At 39.9% G+C, this 15,628-nt stretch overlaps 1 protein-coding gene across 2 annotated transcripts in view; it reads left to right on the top strand.

Annotated features, from left to right (window-relative positions):
• Positions 1 to 15,628, top strand: part of Atp10b (ATPase, class V, type 10B) — a 320,484-nt gene that overhangs the window by 200,040 nt on the left and 104,816 nt on the right. The window contains exon 1 of one of the 2 annotated variants that reach the window (XM_005376269.2): positions 3,548 to 3,649. The exons of the other annotated variant lie outside the window; for it this stretch is intronic. The gene's annotated coding sequence lies outside the window, so the exon portion shown is untranslated. Of the gene's footprint in view, positions 1 to 3,547; positions 3,650 to 15,628 lie in introns of those variants that run through there. 2 annotated transcript variants of the gene reach the window in all.

The following is a 15,628-nucleotide window of genomic DNA, read 5'->3' as shown; positions in this document are numbered from 1 at the left end:
GTGATATTACATGGAATATAATCTTCAAGGAAATAATATGCTAATCTGAGTATAAATAACAATTTTTAATCCACATTAGAAGATTTTTAACCCAGGTTGGTGGACTCATAAAAATCCACAGGCTATCTTACTGGGATTGTATGCAGTTAACTGACAAAGAGAGCGCTTACTACCTATGGGACAGTAATTGTCTCAGCATTTTAGAAATGTTATTTCACAAGCCTCACAACTGAAGAGGGGGATGTCAGTGTTATGTGTACACAAGGGAGATACCTGAGATTTTTAGTGGGTAAATAAGATTCACTACTAGTAAGTGGCAGAGGTGGGATTTGCAAGCAGGTAGTGTATGTCTAATTGTACACAAAATGGCATCATAGATCAAAAGGGGGGCCTGGGGGGAGGGGTATTAGTTTTTGTTTGGTTGTGTTTGGTAGGTTGCTTAGATTTTTGCTTTTGTCTTAGAAAAGGGGCATCTTGAAAGAACTCAAGAGCATCTCAAAGAATTTAAGAGCCAAGGTAATAGTTGGGTAAGGAATGGTAAGGAGTTGGAATCAGGGAATGGACAGTTATTGGGAGTCTTTGCAACCATCTGCCCGGTGTCTTGGTTGTTCTCTGTGTTTTCTCTGCGAAGCTCCACACTCAGCCCATCATGCTGATGAGCTCGGTAGTCCCAGCTTTTTGGCTTTTTCTTTCTGGTTTTCACATTTACCTGTTACCAGTCTCACAGGCAAATGTGACTTTAAAGATAATAACGACCAGCCCAAAACGACCAATATTTTCAAGTTTACTTTTAGAAACTTTCTTGGAAATCTTGAGTAGCACTATGGCATGCCTTTCAGAGCTCCTCTTACCGTGTTCCTTCGTATGTACTGTGATACTCGCGGCAATGGATCTGGGCCGGAGAGAGGCAAAAGGGCATGCTTTGGTTGTTGGAGATCTAGCAGAACCCACTTTACACCTTAAAACTTTACTTTTCACCTTTGATAAATATCAGTGTTATAAATCAGGGCCAATATCACCATGACTTGCTTTGGACGTTTGTTGTTCCAGAAGTGTTAACATCCCATAAAGATGGAGTCATGCCATCCACAATTCCTTGGGAGTTTTTAGGTAGCCTGCTTAAGTGTCCTGTCCTGTTATTCACACAGAGCAATATGTATGCAGCCTCCATTCTGTGAAGGCCCTCTGGCAACCTTCCACACTTACAGTGTTTTTTAATCATAAATTGCATAAGGACATACACAAACGCATGCACACACTTCTCAACAAGCCCAACATGTACTTACAACTGGCCTACTTACCACAACAGCTCTCCAGCCCGTTCTCAGCTGAGTGGATTGGCATGATCGCAGCATAATCTCCAGTAAAAGCAACAGGCTGAGTCATGCAGTGGAATAGTTTTTAACTACACGGCTTTGTGAGTAGATGTGCAAATCATACGCCTCTTCGCTACAGCCACTGTGCGGACCACAGCAACAATTCTCCATCGAAAAGCTAGGAACAGATGTGGTGTGACATCAAGGAAGGCATTTCCAGAGCAAAGGATGCTTCAAGCTCTTTAGGAAGAGAGGGCTATAAACTCAGAGAAAAGCTGCAAGTAGAGAAAAGAAGCCAGGGGATGAATCTTTCAGAGCTGAAATTGTTGAAGTAAGAGACTAGTAATTGCAAAGAGTGTTTTATGTCACAAGACAGAGATCAAGAATTCTTGGTTGAAGCCCAATTGCAGAGGTATTCAGGCATATGGACTCATAAGAAAAGTTTTAAGAGAGTTGACTTTAATTTGAATTCAGTTCAGAGGACCCTGGAGTGAAGAAGAGTGCTTAAGAAGCTTGTTAGAGACAGCTTTTTCAGGAAAAAAAGGCAGTGTTTTCATTTCAAACTTCACTGCACTGAGATATATAAAGCCTCTTTAAAAAGAAAGAAAAAATTACAATGCAGCCTTTCTATTCAGTGTTTCTTTCCCCTTAATAAATGTTTGCCCAAGTAGGTATTGGTGGGGGAGGGTGGGTATTTTCTCTTCATTTATTTTCATGATTAGCACTAGTGTTTCATGATCAGTGTTAGTATTTTGTCATATGAAGAGTTTCCATAAGCATAATACCAATTCTTAACATCACCCCACTGGGAAATAAGGGCTTATATTGCAACCTCTAGATTTGCCAGCAGAAAACAATTAGATTAGGTACTACAGCTCAAGTATATTCAGACTACAAGGTTAGTGTGCCTTGGGAGGAGTTACAGGACATTCCAGAATCTTTCCTCAAGGAGAAATGCAATTTCTTTCCTGCCATATCTGGATACTGCAACTCATTATGTGAAAGCGAAAAGGCCTAACTACCACAATAGTTCTAATAGTTTTTCTTGAAATGCCAGAATCATAGAGTTTGGAGCCCAAGAGACCTGTTTATAAACACTAGTGAGGCCCTTTATGACTCCATCTTTGGAAAATCAGTCCTACGTGAGGGATTGGACCTCTTAGTTGTAAAAAGATAATAATAATAATACTTACCGTGCAAGGAAACGGTACAGTCTTTTAAAAAGCTTCTCAATGGTTCCCAACCCAGAGAATGGACCAAGTAAACAGAGACTTACAGTCATTTTTTTTTGATCATGAGAATAATGAAATTTTTGTTAGAAAGTTGAGATTATTTCCCCAAATTGTGTCACTTTACAAATGGATCATTGGAATGCCCCATACTATTCTAGCCCATTGTTAGTAATTTTTATTTAGTAATTCATTGCAGTTCAACTCAACAGCTAAGAAGCACTACGATGGGTACAGTACTGGGCAAAGCACACAAATACAAGCTGCATCGGTCTTTGCCCTCTGTATTTACTGTGATTAGCACTCAGTCCGGGTCCACAAACCTCCACAGAGCCTCCACTCTGCTGAGTTTAGTTTAGTCATTTATGTCATCTGTTTATTCAACAAAATTTAAGTTTCTACCATGTACAGCCCTGAGTAAGATTTTAAATTACTCACAGTCTGTGTCCTCAAGGAGCTCTCCAGAGGGAGAAACAAAGAAGGCACAGTGCAGGAAGACAGGGACAGATTTCAGAGAGAAAGGGCACTAGGAGCATCCACGCATGTAAACTATTCCTGGTCAAAGTTTCTACTGCAGGTGCCTCGCTGCTTCCTACTCTGCACAGGCAAAACCCTGAACAAAGTTTAGAAGCCCTCCTAATTCCTTTGGGTTGGAGATTGTATCAGTCAGGGTTTTACTAGACAAACATATAACACAAGATATACAAATGTGTAAGAAATTACAAGATGGGCTTATGAAGGTCAGACATAGAGTCGGATGAAGACGTGTGCAGAGGGTGTCTGCACACTGGAGACCGAAGGATTCAGTCCAAAGTCTGGAGTTCACTGCAGCGTTCCATTCAAGTCCAGATCAGGAAGCCGATGGGTCTGTGATGGAAGGCTGATGAGTCTACACCAGAAGGCTGAAGGATCCAAGGAGGAAGCCGAAGAGTCTGCACTAGAAGCCAGGAGACGACTTCCAAGCTGAAAGCAAAGACTGGAGCTCCTCTGAGGAATGGAAGCCCCTCTGTCCTTCCTCATTTCCCTTTTATATCATCTAGGTGATGATCCACCCTGGGGTGGCTCCTCTGCATCCTAAGGTGTAGAATTGCTGAGCCAATTCAGGTAAGCTTCTAAGTTTCTCAAGGTGACACAATCAACCACTACAGAGATCAGTTTCTCCTTCTGAATAATTAGGCCCTTGATTATTTTCTCCTTCATCTTAGCCGGGCCCTATGCCACCCTCTTACATGAAGACCCCCACCAGCACATGGCAAATCCATGCTATTTTTCCATTCCATATCCAGCACCCACCTTTTCCCTTGTATCTTGTTTTAGGTCCACACCACACAGCCCTTCCTAGAAGTTCTGGTGGGAAATGGGGAAGGGAATGTTCAAGGAACATCACATATGTTCTTGTAGTGTCACAGGGTAGCATGGTGGCTTCAAGTCCAGATTAAAGTTAGAAAGGTGTAGATACAACCTGGACTCTCCCACCCTAAGCTATGAGGTCTGAGCAAAGATATTTTACCTTCTCTGAGCCCTAGCATCTTCCTATTTAAGATACTTATTATTGTTGTTGTTATTATGTAGTTGAGCCTAACCCTAAATAATATAATGTCAACCTATGTGTATCACCTGAGTTGAATTTTTAGTCCAACATTATATTTTATTGCTCACCATTCTGTTTGCTTCATAAGGCAAATGTAGTATTTTAAGCACCAACTCTGGAGTTAGCCGGGTGGTTTATAGTTTAACTCCACCACAGCTACGAGATATTGGGATAATTGCTTAAACTTCTCACTACCCTATTTTGCTTACCTATAAGATGCAGGTGCTGGGGCTGGGGATTTAGCTCAGTGGCACAGCGCCTGCCTGGCAAGCACAAGGTTGTGAGTTCAATTCCTGGTACCTGAGAAAAAAGAACAAAAAAAAAAAAAAAAGATGCAGGTGCCAATAGTACCCTATTACAAACTTTTCTTTAAAACTCTGAGTTAATATCCACATGAAAAGTACTTGCCATACTACCTACAGCAAAGTAATAACTTTTTTTTTTTTGATACCAGGAATGGAACTCATGACCTCAGTAAGTAATAACTCTTAACAAGACCTCTTAATTATTTTGCCTTTTATTCATGATAAAATAGTTTGGTTTTCACTGCCAGGTAACATTGCATTTTATGAATTCCATTCCATTTTATGCTACAACTTATTCTACTATTGAATAGCATTTAAATTATCTCTATTTTTAGTTTTTACTAAATGATGATGCAATGAACATTTCTTCTTGTGCACATATGTGCAAGCTTCTCCAGGATGTATAGGAGAAGTGGAAAGGTTGGGACTAAGGGCATGTGCTCTTTTACCCTGGCTTGGTACTGCTCAAATGTGCTCAAAACTAGTCATAGCTGTCTACATATGAAAGCACTTGTTGCAGCTACATCTTTGACAAATCTCAGTTAGACTCTTTGCCAGTCTGATGGCATACTACTCCATTGTTACCCTGATTACTAGTGAAGCTGAAAATAACTTCATATATTTAGACCCATTTGGATTTCCTGTTCTATGGCCAACCTGTTCCTATTCTTTATTTCCTATTGGGTTATTGATACTTTTCTCAATGTTACCAACAACTCCTCCCAATCTGTTATAGCTTTTCATGTTGTGTAGGGCCAAGAAATGTTGAATAGTTTTTTGTCTCACATCTTTATTAGTAGATATTGGTTGTATAGAATAACAGATTTCATTATGGCAGATTCATATGTGCAGATGATGGCGATCACTTTCTTTACCCATCATTCCATTTTCCCCTCCCCCCCATTTCACATTTGAGGGTGGTTCAGTGCATATAATAGATTTTGATCATATCACTCCTCCCTACTACCCTGCCTTATAACTTCTCTCCCTCCCTTTCATTCCTTTCCTTCTGTTTAAAAATAGTCTTCCTTCTACTTTGTCACTTCTTTTTAGATTTTACATAGTAAGAAGAAAGTGGAATATTTGACTTTGTAAATTGGGCTTCATTCACTCAATATAATGATCTGCAGATCCACCCATTTTCCTGAAAGTAACACAATTTTATTCTGCCTTATGACTGAACAATATTGCATTGTGCATATAGGAATTGTTTTCTTTATCCATTCATCTGTTGATGAGCACCTAGGCCGTTTCCATATTTGGCTATTGTGAACAGTGTGGGACAAACATGGATATGAAGGTATCCCTATAGCCTGCTGACTTTAATTGCTTTGGGAGTATACCAAGGAGGGGTACAGCTGGATCAAATAATAGTTCTTTAACTTGGGGGGAAACCGTCATACTGACATCCATAGCAGTTGTACTAATCTCCATTCCCTCCAACAGTGTAGGCATCCCTATTCCCACCACCACAGCCATCCTTGCCAGTGTTATTTGTTTTGTATTGTTTTTGTTTTTGAGACAGGGTCTTGATATGTATCTCAGGCTGGCTTTAAACTCACTATGTAGCCCAGGCTGGCCTTCAACTCAAGTCAGTCCCCCTGCCTCAACCTCCAGAGTGCTGGGAATATAGACAGATGCCACCACACTCAGCTACTTCTGTATTCTTGATAAGAGCCATTCTGACTGGGGTGAGATGGACTCTCAGTGTAGTTTTAATTTGTATTTCCCAAATGGCTACAAACATTGAACATTGTTTCATGTACAGTAATACCTTGGCTAATAAATGCTTCTGTTTACAAACAATTCGGTTCACAAACAGAAGCACTTGGTAAAGTTTTTCTTCCATTCACAAATTCTACATAGGGTGATAAACACTACCACAACCATCCTCCCCACACAAACATGAACACCACTATCTTGCCCAGAATTGTGGAACAGATTAAGTTCATGAAATGAAAGACCACTGTACTTATTGGCTATTTGTGCTTCTTCCTTTGGTAAGTGTCTGTTCAGTTCTTTTGCCCGTTTATTGATTGGGCTATTTGATTTTGGGGTGTTAAGCTTTTTTAATTCTTTGTAAATTCCAGACATTAATCCTCTATCAGAAGAGTAGCTGGCAAATGTTTTCACCTTTTCTATAGGTTGTCTCTTCATTTTGTTGTCTTTCTTTCTCTCTTTTTAAAGAGAAATAAACACACACACAAAAAAAAATTCCAAAATAATGTGATAGGAGGGTAACAGTGGTTAGCTGTTCAGTTTGATGTAGTTCAATTTGTTGATTCTTCTCATTATTCCTGTGCTGTTGGGGTCCTATTCAGGGCACAGAAATTTTATTGTAGTCAGATTTATCAATCTTTGCTCAAATTATTGATATTGGTCCCTTTAGAGTTCCTGCCCTGTAGCAAGATCATAAGGATATTCTCCTATGTTTGTGTTATCTCTCCCTTCCCCATTATAGAGGTATTAAATGACCCAGACTATATTTTTTGCATAATATGAAATAGAAACTATTTGTTGCTGCTGCTGCTCCTGCTGCTGCTGCTGCTGCTGCTGTTGTTATATTAGTCATCAGTGAGATCAACATTTTTACTGAGTAGTCCCTATGTCTGTACTGACTAGCAAGGACATACCTGTCACTTATCAAGTCCCCGTATGTACTCCAGTCTGATACCCTGCCCTCTGGAGGGCTTCGTGTCTGTGTGCCATCCTGATGTCGACATACACTGTCTGAGTCCCAGTCTCTCAGGAGTCTTTAATCTACGAGATAATTCAAGAACGTTGGTTTGTTGGCATCATGCAGATAAATCAAAGCATAATCAAGATGACTACTCCCCAAGCAAGACAGCTTTCTCAGCACTATCTGTCATGACATCTCAGTGCCAGAGAAAAGCAGAAAGAAGAGTCGACCTTATCCAAACGCATTACCTCTTTTCTCAGTGTACACCCTGTGATGTTCCAGACTCCAAAACCCATACTCACTTTCTGTCACCATCAGAAGCTGCCCTGCCTGATCCTCTGCTCAGTGGTCCCCCACCCCACATCACAGGACAGCAAAACTGTTTGTCTGTCTTACTAATGTTCCTAAAGAAAGACAAGTCGTGCCTGGATAATGATGAAGCACTCGTGACAGAAAGTATTACGCTGGAGATGGAAAAGGTCACCAACCCCCACATACACAACTCTGAAAACTGAGAAATTTGAAAATAAGTCCTGCATCTGCCAGATATGGGGTTATGTTCTTGGCTCTCTCATGAAAGGACAGAGTGAAATTACTAGGGGAAGAGATTTAGCTACCTACACTTGTTGGTTTATTTTTATCTCAATTTCTTACATCAGAAAAATCAGCCAGAGTACCCCAGAGAGAATGCTAATTTTGTTCTATAAATCAAACAACAACACCCCAGAACACCCTGAAAATGCTCCAACGGTTGGTGGCCCCCTTGGGTACCATGCCATGTCAGTGGGTGAGCTTCAGCAGCCTTAATCAGAATGCAGTTGGATGGGAACATTAAACGCAGCGCCCTGTGGTTTTTCTAAATATCCAGACTCTCTAGCCAACAGTTGAGGTTTACTGAAGAGGGGAGAATTAAGCCCCAGAGACTATTTTTGAAAGGGGTGTATTTCCCAGAGGCGTGTGCAGCCCCAAGCCCCATTAGGCAGTGCAGGCGGGAGAGCCTCCCTGGCTGATGGATTCATCACCATTCTGCTTCTCCACATCTCCACAGGCCTCTGCCATGGAAGCCAGAGAACAGCAGTGGTTATTTGTTTCACTACTTTCTTCCTTTTTCTTTCTGTGTCTTTTCTTTCTTCTGCTTCTGGGTTTTTGGGTTTGTGGTCTCATCACAGGATACTCTTAGCCATATTCTCCTTTTTAATATTAGAGATGCTTTTCTACTGGTTTCATAAGATTAGAAGGATGGCAAGTGAAGTAACTCTCTGTTTGAGCTTTGAAACTTTTCTGAAAGAGTAAAATTACTCCAAAAAGGAAGGGGATTATATATATATATACACACACACACACACACACATATACATATATATAATATATACATATATATATATATAATATATATATACGCACATGATAACTAAGGTAATTATACTACTAAGTTTTATTGGTTTATTGAAAGAAACAGTTAATGTTTAATTATTTGATCAATCTTGCTTGCCTAGATCTGGTTATCCGAGTAACCAAGGGTGATAACATCCTTCAACTTCCAGGATTATAAATCCTTCACGTTGAAGATAACAATATGTAATACAAAACCATTGTTAATTTCCTATCACCTTGTTTTGAAATTCTGTGTCATTTTTATTGTTTTTACATTATTTTATTTGTGTCTGTGTTTTTGTTATTTTGTTTTTGTTCTTTTCTCTTTAAAGTTAAGAAAAAGGTTATTTTAAAATAAATCCACCAGAGCAGTTTCAGATGTCTTAGGCTACAGTAAGAAACATAAGTAAAATTCTGGCTTACGTGGCGGCTGAGAACAAGGGGACTGATTTTAATTCTGTTACTATCATTGGGACCTTATGCAAGCTACCTAATCCCTTCTTCATTTTTATTGCTTATTATTATAAGTTATTATACATGTTATATATAATTTTAATTGTATATTATTATATTTATTGTCCCAGAAGAGCAATTAGATCTCTCTGTACAATATGAAAAAATTCAGATTTACCCACAGCTATACCTTCTAAGCCACAGTTTCCTTATACATGAAAATTCAGCCATAAGCAAATCTACTTCTATTAGACCTCCCAATTGACTTTGACAGTTTCAGCTTCAGTTTATGCAAATGCCAGGTCACTTCTAAGAAAAGATGGAATTAAAGGACTAAGAATAAATAAAGATAGCATGTAGGAAATGAAAGATAAGAAACCTCAAAAACATGAGAACTGTGACCCTTGGTCTGCTGGAGGGGCGAGTGGTGAGGAAGTTAAGTGACCCTCCTGCTACTGAGAGCCAAGGGACAATCCTGTTACAAATGCTTTGACCAGAAGTTCTGGTGAGTGCAAGTGAAGGATTTATAATCCTGGGATATGGGGAAGCAGGTTCAGAAACATTTCCCCAATACTTACACCTCTAAAACCCGGTTGCTTACAGTCTCTGGGATCCAAGAAGCCAGAGGTCAAAAACCTGGAGTCACAATATCAGAACCATTTTCCTTTATGCTTTATAATAGATGTCAACCACAAGCAAAATTAATTGTTGTTGTGTCAGGAGCAGCAAGCATTAAAAACTTCTAGGGAGTAGCTCCTAAGTGCCATTGCATCATCCATATTTTTATTGAAATGAATTAAATGTCATTTGTATCAATGCTATCTTGATTGTTTCATTCAAAGGCTTTTCATTATACTTCCAAAACTTGGTTCCAAGAAAAGGAGATTTCTGAGTTCTCAAGTTCCTTAAGCACAGATAACTTCTAAAGGGGAATATTCAGGAACCTCACTCCCGTGCTAGGAAGAACCACTGTAATACAGGCCCAGCCTACCTCCAAGAGTTGTTTAGGGGCAAACTGGGATAATAAGAATGAAGTTTTTTGAAAATGTTAAAACATTTATTACAAGTTACTGTTTTATTCATCTAACAAATGGAGCACCCCTTGGTTGCTGTCACCAGGAAGGAATTGTAAAGTAATGACTGTCCCAAAGAGGCACCTAGGCAGAGCGGTGGTGGCCCCAGCAGGCATTAGGGTACAATGAGAAGTAAGGGAGGAAGGCCTTACTTCAGATAAGTACACAGCTCAATACCTAGAACTGACAGCTAAAACAGAAGGACAGAAGCTTATAAGCACAGGAGTGGCCCATAATTCAGGGATCAAGGAAGCCTTCCTGGGCAAGGTACCATCTATGTCTGAAAAGATGACCAGAAATTAGCAAGACATTGATGGGGTGGGTTGCAGGGTTACAGAGTACTGGTGGTGATAGTGTCACCATGAGAGGGAAAGATGGAAGGAAAAGCATTTGGCAATGACCAGGGTGTGAAAGCAAGAGAAACAAAAGATGGGGTTGGGGAGCAGTGCTGGATGTAGGTCATGGAGGGAAAGAGTTGTAAATTATGTTAGTTTTATTCTTTATTATTTCTGAAGGAAACTGGAAGCCAAGAAAGGGTTTTAAGCAGGGTGATGGTGTAAATGGATTTATCACTTAGTAACATTTTTCTGATTTCCCTGGTGTATTAGTCAGGGTTTTACTGGAGAAACAGATATAACACAAGATGTACAAATTTTAAAAAATTACAAAATTGGCTTACGACAGTCAGCCAGAGAGTTGGACGAGGAAGCGTGCAGAGGGTGTCTGCACACTGAAGACCGAAGGAATCAGTCCAGGGTCTGGAGTTCACTGCAGAGTTCCGTGCAAGTCCGTACCAGGAGGCCAATGAGTCTGCGACGGAAGGCTGAAGGATCCAAGGTGTAAGCCGAAGAGTCTGCACTAGAAGCCAGGAGACAAAGTCCAAGCTGAAGGTGAAGACTGGAACTCCTCCAAAAGGAATGGAAGTTCTTCTGTCCTTCTTCATCTCCCTTTTATATTATCTAGGTGATGATCCACCCTAGGGTGGCTCCTCTACACCCTGGGGTGTAGAATTGCTGAGCCAATTGCTGAGCCAAGTTTAGTTAAGCTTCTAAACTTCTCAAGTTGACATAATCAATCAACCACTACATCTGGTATCTAGTTTCTTTGACCTTGACAAAGCTCTTCCCAAATTTCTCAGTCCAGTCCCTTCCCTGCCTGCCCACACCTTGGTCTTCCCTGGATGATTCAGTCACCCTGTAACTTGGTACTGTGCATATACTGTACTCGAGTGGGGTGCATTGAGCCAGTCTATGTACTGTTGTCTTTTAATTGCTTTCAACCTTACAGACTTTGAACAATTTTTTCTTCACCTTTCAGCTCAGCTCTGATGTACTCAGCTTCTCTGAGCAATGTATTTACTTTTTTTTTTTGATTGTTGAAGAATAATGTATTTATTTATTTATTTATTTTTAATTTTTTAAAGATAAAAGGAGGGAAACATTAACAGTCATACAACATTTTACAACATATCACAAGCACAATACAGACAATACAGAGTTACAAAGTGGTAGGGAATTAACAATGGTGGTTGTATTACATATTGATATCTTCAAAGTGGCTTCTCATGAAAACAGATATAGACATGCAATACTGGTCAACCAAAGACTCATTGACAGTTTCTTTCAGCATAGAAACAGCAGATAGAAGAACAACCATGTTATCTATCCTGTATATACATACATACAAAATTTCTCCTTCGTTCCCTTCTCTTTTCCCACATCCCAGAAGCCCTTTACTCTTCAGTGGTTGTATTTACTTTTAATTAGACACCACTTAATTATTTTGTCCGTAAAACAAAATTGATAAAAGAACTTTTAAGTGAAATCACATTTCTGCCTGGAGGGATATTAGAAATAAAATTATACACCTCACTACCTGTCTTGTATGAAGACAAGATGGCCTGCATTGTCTGTTTATTTCCCAAGATCTTTTACTTTTCATTGGGAGGATAACTGGGAAATAAGCGTACACTAGAGGGAAGAAAATGAGGAGTTCCAGATTTCAGTGGAGAAGGGATACCTGAGTATGTTAGGTAGCATTTCCCCAGGTTTGCTGTTTGGCACCTCCTACTTTAGCATAAGAGTGGCCGTGATAGGGGCTGGGGATTTAGCTCAGCGGCAAAAGCGCCTGCCTGGCAAGCGCAAGGTCGTGAGTTCGGTTCCCGGTACCGGAGAAAAACCAAAAAAAAAAAAAGAGTGGCTGTGATGTCAGAATTGGTAACTGTACAAGTTTCCTACTTACATCCTGACAACCTCTGATGCTTTTGTTTTGCCATTAATTTAAATCTCCATTGATAGCCTATCTTGTTAACTTTTTATATACAGATATAGATATAGATATGCAATCTCTGCAAGCTTTCTTTTTGTACTGGGGAGTCAACCCAGCCCCTTCTCACTGAGCTATATCTCTAGCCTTTTTTTATTTTGAGACAAGTTCTCTTTAAGTCACTAAACTGCCCTGGCTTGGTTAAAATTTACAGTCCTCCTGCCTCAACCTCCCAGAGTGCTGAGATGGCCGGCATGCATCACCACTCTCGGCTTTTCCATTTTATTAAGTCAGGGTCTCTGTGTTACTGTTCTCCTGCTCTACACCTCACGGAGGAGCCTGTTTTCACTTCTGGTCTCCCTCTACTGTACCAAACTCGCAGAGCCCAAAGCTCGTTTTGTCGTCAAAAAAATCACAATTTCCATTTGACAGAAACTATAATTTCAGTATCCATAGATTAAAAAACTATATGGTAGCAAATTCTGCCATGAAATTTAAGTAAACTTTAATATATAAGTCTCCACAGGCTCTGCTACACTTAAAATAGTGGCTCACATCTGCGTAAAGCACATTATGTACTTCACCTGTAGACTATCTTGCCATTTGCTGCCTGCATCAAGGCAGTGTGTTTAGAGCCCCTTCTCTTGGCTTCAAATTGGAAGCAGGGTGCTCAGATAAAAGGGGATCAGAGTGTTTGGAAATTTTAGAATACCTTTCTTCAGCTCAAAAGGCAGTAATGATAGGTCTGACTATGTCCCATTGCCAGGCTGCCACATTAATCCAGTAGGCCTCACTGGATTGATCCTATGCCCAACTCTCTGAAGAAGTTTCATTTAATCCAAAGCCTCACAGAGATAGGTAGTGCTCTCCTAAGATTGTATATGCTTAACACATGGCCCAGCATCCCTTGTAGTTAGATAAGACCACAAGACTGGTTCTGGCTGTACTACCATGAACAAAATAGCATACTTCACTTCTGGGTTCCTTATACGGTGAGCATGAGTGATAGGAAACCTGCATCCCTGCATCACTGGACCTGCAGATTTTTCGTGGATGTTCTAAGCCAATAAGGCCTGAGGCCTTATTTGTTCATAGGATAGTATAGCTCAGTTTGACTATGATGCTAGGCAAAGACTGAAGAAAGAATATTCTAGAGAAACTACCAAAGATCTAGACATACACACACGTGCACACACGTGGAGGATGTGGGGGCTGGGGTGAGAAACAGGCACATAAAAATCTGAAGAATACTGAGCAAGAAGAAAAGAAGTAGGCAAAGGTAGGTAGATCATATGGAGTAATGCAGGTCACAGTGAAAAAATCTGGATTTTTATACAAAGACAATCACAATTATTAAGAGCTTTAAAAAGAGAACTGGCATGGTGTCACTTCTACTTTAGGAAAATAACTGGCTGTGATGTCAAGACTGGCTAGGAAGGGAGCAAGTGAGGATGCAAGAACCAACCAAAAGTTTATTGCAGCAGTCCAGGGAAAAGATGAGAGTGCCTCTTACTAGATTGGCAGCAGTAGAAACAAGAAGCAGATGTGTTTGAAAATATCTAGAAGGCAAAACTGGATAGAACTTTAAAATCAATTGACTGGGGTAAATGTCCTTTAAGTTGTCAAGGTTCAATGCAAATGCTATTCATAGAAAGAGTGGTATGGAACCAAAGTAAATTTTGGAAAAAGTAGGAGAATTTCAGAAATGTTTTCAATGAGATACTTGGACAATAAGTAGAGGTGACAGAGGTGAGAAACTGTGACCTAAAACTCATGAGAAATGTCTAAGCTCCAAATACACCAAATAAGAGACCAGCTTGCTAGGTAACTGGGAATACCCTAAACTGCTGAACTTCGGAGATAACGAAGTATAACATGGTAGACTGGAAATATCTTCTTGTGTGTTTAAAGTATTCTTTCTTGATGTGCTTATTAAAGTCTCCCACAGGTAGAAGGGTGAGGAGAAAAGCAATCAGGGTTTATAAAAAGACAAGTGACTGAGGCTGGGCATGCCATGTGATGTTTGAGTTCTGGAAAGTTCTCCTCTTTGATCATCTCTTTCCCGCAAAGGCCTTCTCCATAAGATTTCATTTGTCATGTATTTAGATTATCTTCTCAGAAGCGCATCCTTTGATTAATTTATTTCCTTCTCACTTTCCCCTTCAATTTTCCACCAGGCTCCACGCTCACCAACCAAATATAACAATCCCCACCCTGTGCACATTCTTATTCAATATTTTTTCCTCTCGAGACAGGAAGTCAGCATCTGGCATCCTAATTATAGGAGACGTTTTGTAGTCTGTGAATGAGGCACAATCACAGCCCTTGCTCTGTGCATTGGGAAAGACAGATCACAAACTGATCGTGTACAAGCAGCTATATGTAAACTGTTATACCTGAGTATGATACAAATGGGAATTCTGAGGTTCAGCCTTCCCAAAGAGGCCTAGCTTCTGGGAACTCCATCATGGGTTAGTCTCCTCTTTGATATTCTCCTTAATGAACTTCTCTGAGGAGCTCTCAGGACCAGAAATCTTACTGGGGGGTCTTCCAAATGATGACTTCTGTTCCCACCATTTTTCTGCAGCAAAAAGTATTTCTTTAAATCTAAAACACCATCAACTTAATTATACTTCAAGAGTGTCAAACACTATCATATCAATTGTGTGACATAAAATGTGAAAAAAATACATCTTGGATTCAAGCAAAATGCAGCCTTTCCTGAAAGGGCGTAGAAAAAAGTGATAGATTCTAAAACCTCTTTTGCCTTTCCTTTTGTTTTTTCATCTGTAAAATAAGTTAAAGCTACACAAAAAAGTGAGGGTCATTTCCTCAAGCAAATCTTCAAGTGGAAAGGCAAAATTAATAAAATCTTGATAATAACACATTTTCAGCACAAATTCTTCTTTGACCTACAAGGATTCTTTGGTAATTGATAGAAATTTAGTTTCCTGGTTGTTAAATATATTTCTGGGTTGGTGAAAATCTATTATTGTTTCGATCTTTCTGAGGGGGGACAACAGCTTTCAAAATATATCAGTGGCTTTTCCTTTATTAGTATGTAAGCTTCAATAATGGCAATGAATGATGCATTATCGGTGATACCATTTCAGAGGGTACTTCCCAGGGAAGCAGAGACAATGTAAGAACCAACCAAGAGTTTTTATTTCAATTAAAGTAGTTTCCATCAGTGACTATTAAAAAAAGAGAGAGAGAGAGAGAAGCAGGGTGTGGTGGCGTACACCTGTAATCGCAGCACTCAGGAGGCTGAGGCAGGAGGATCCTTGTGAGTTCCAGACCAGCCTGGGCTACAAAGTGAGCTCAAGGCCAGCCTGAACTGCA

The sequence above is a fragment of the Chinchilla lanigera genome, unplaced genomic scaffold (assembly GCF_000276665.1).
Source record: "Chinchilla lanigera isolate Chin_1 unplaced genomic scaffold, ChiLan1.0 scaffold00007, whole genome shotgun sequence".
NCBI classification, from domain to species: Eukaryota; Metazoa; Chordata; class Mammalia; order Rodentia; family Chinchillidae; genus Chinchilla; species Chinchilla lanigera.
This window is presented reverse-complemented; position numbering and strand designations above follow the sequence as displayed.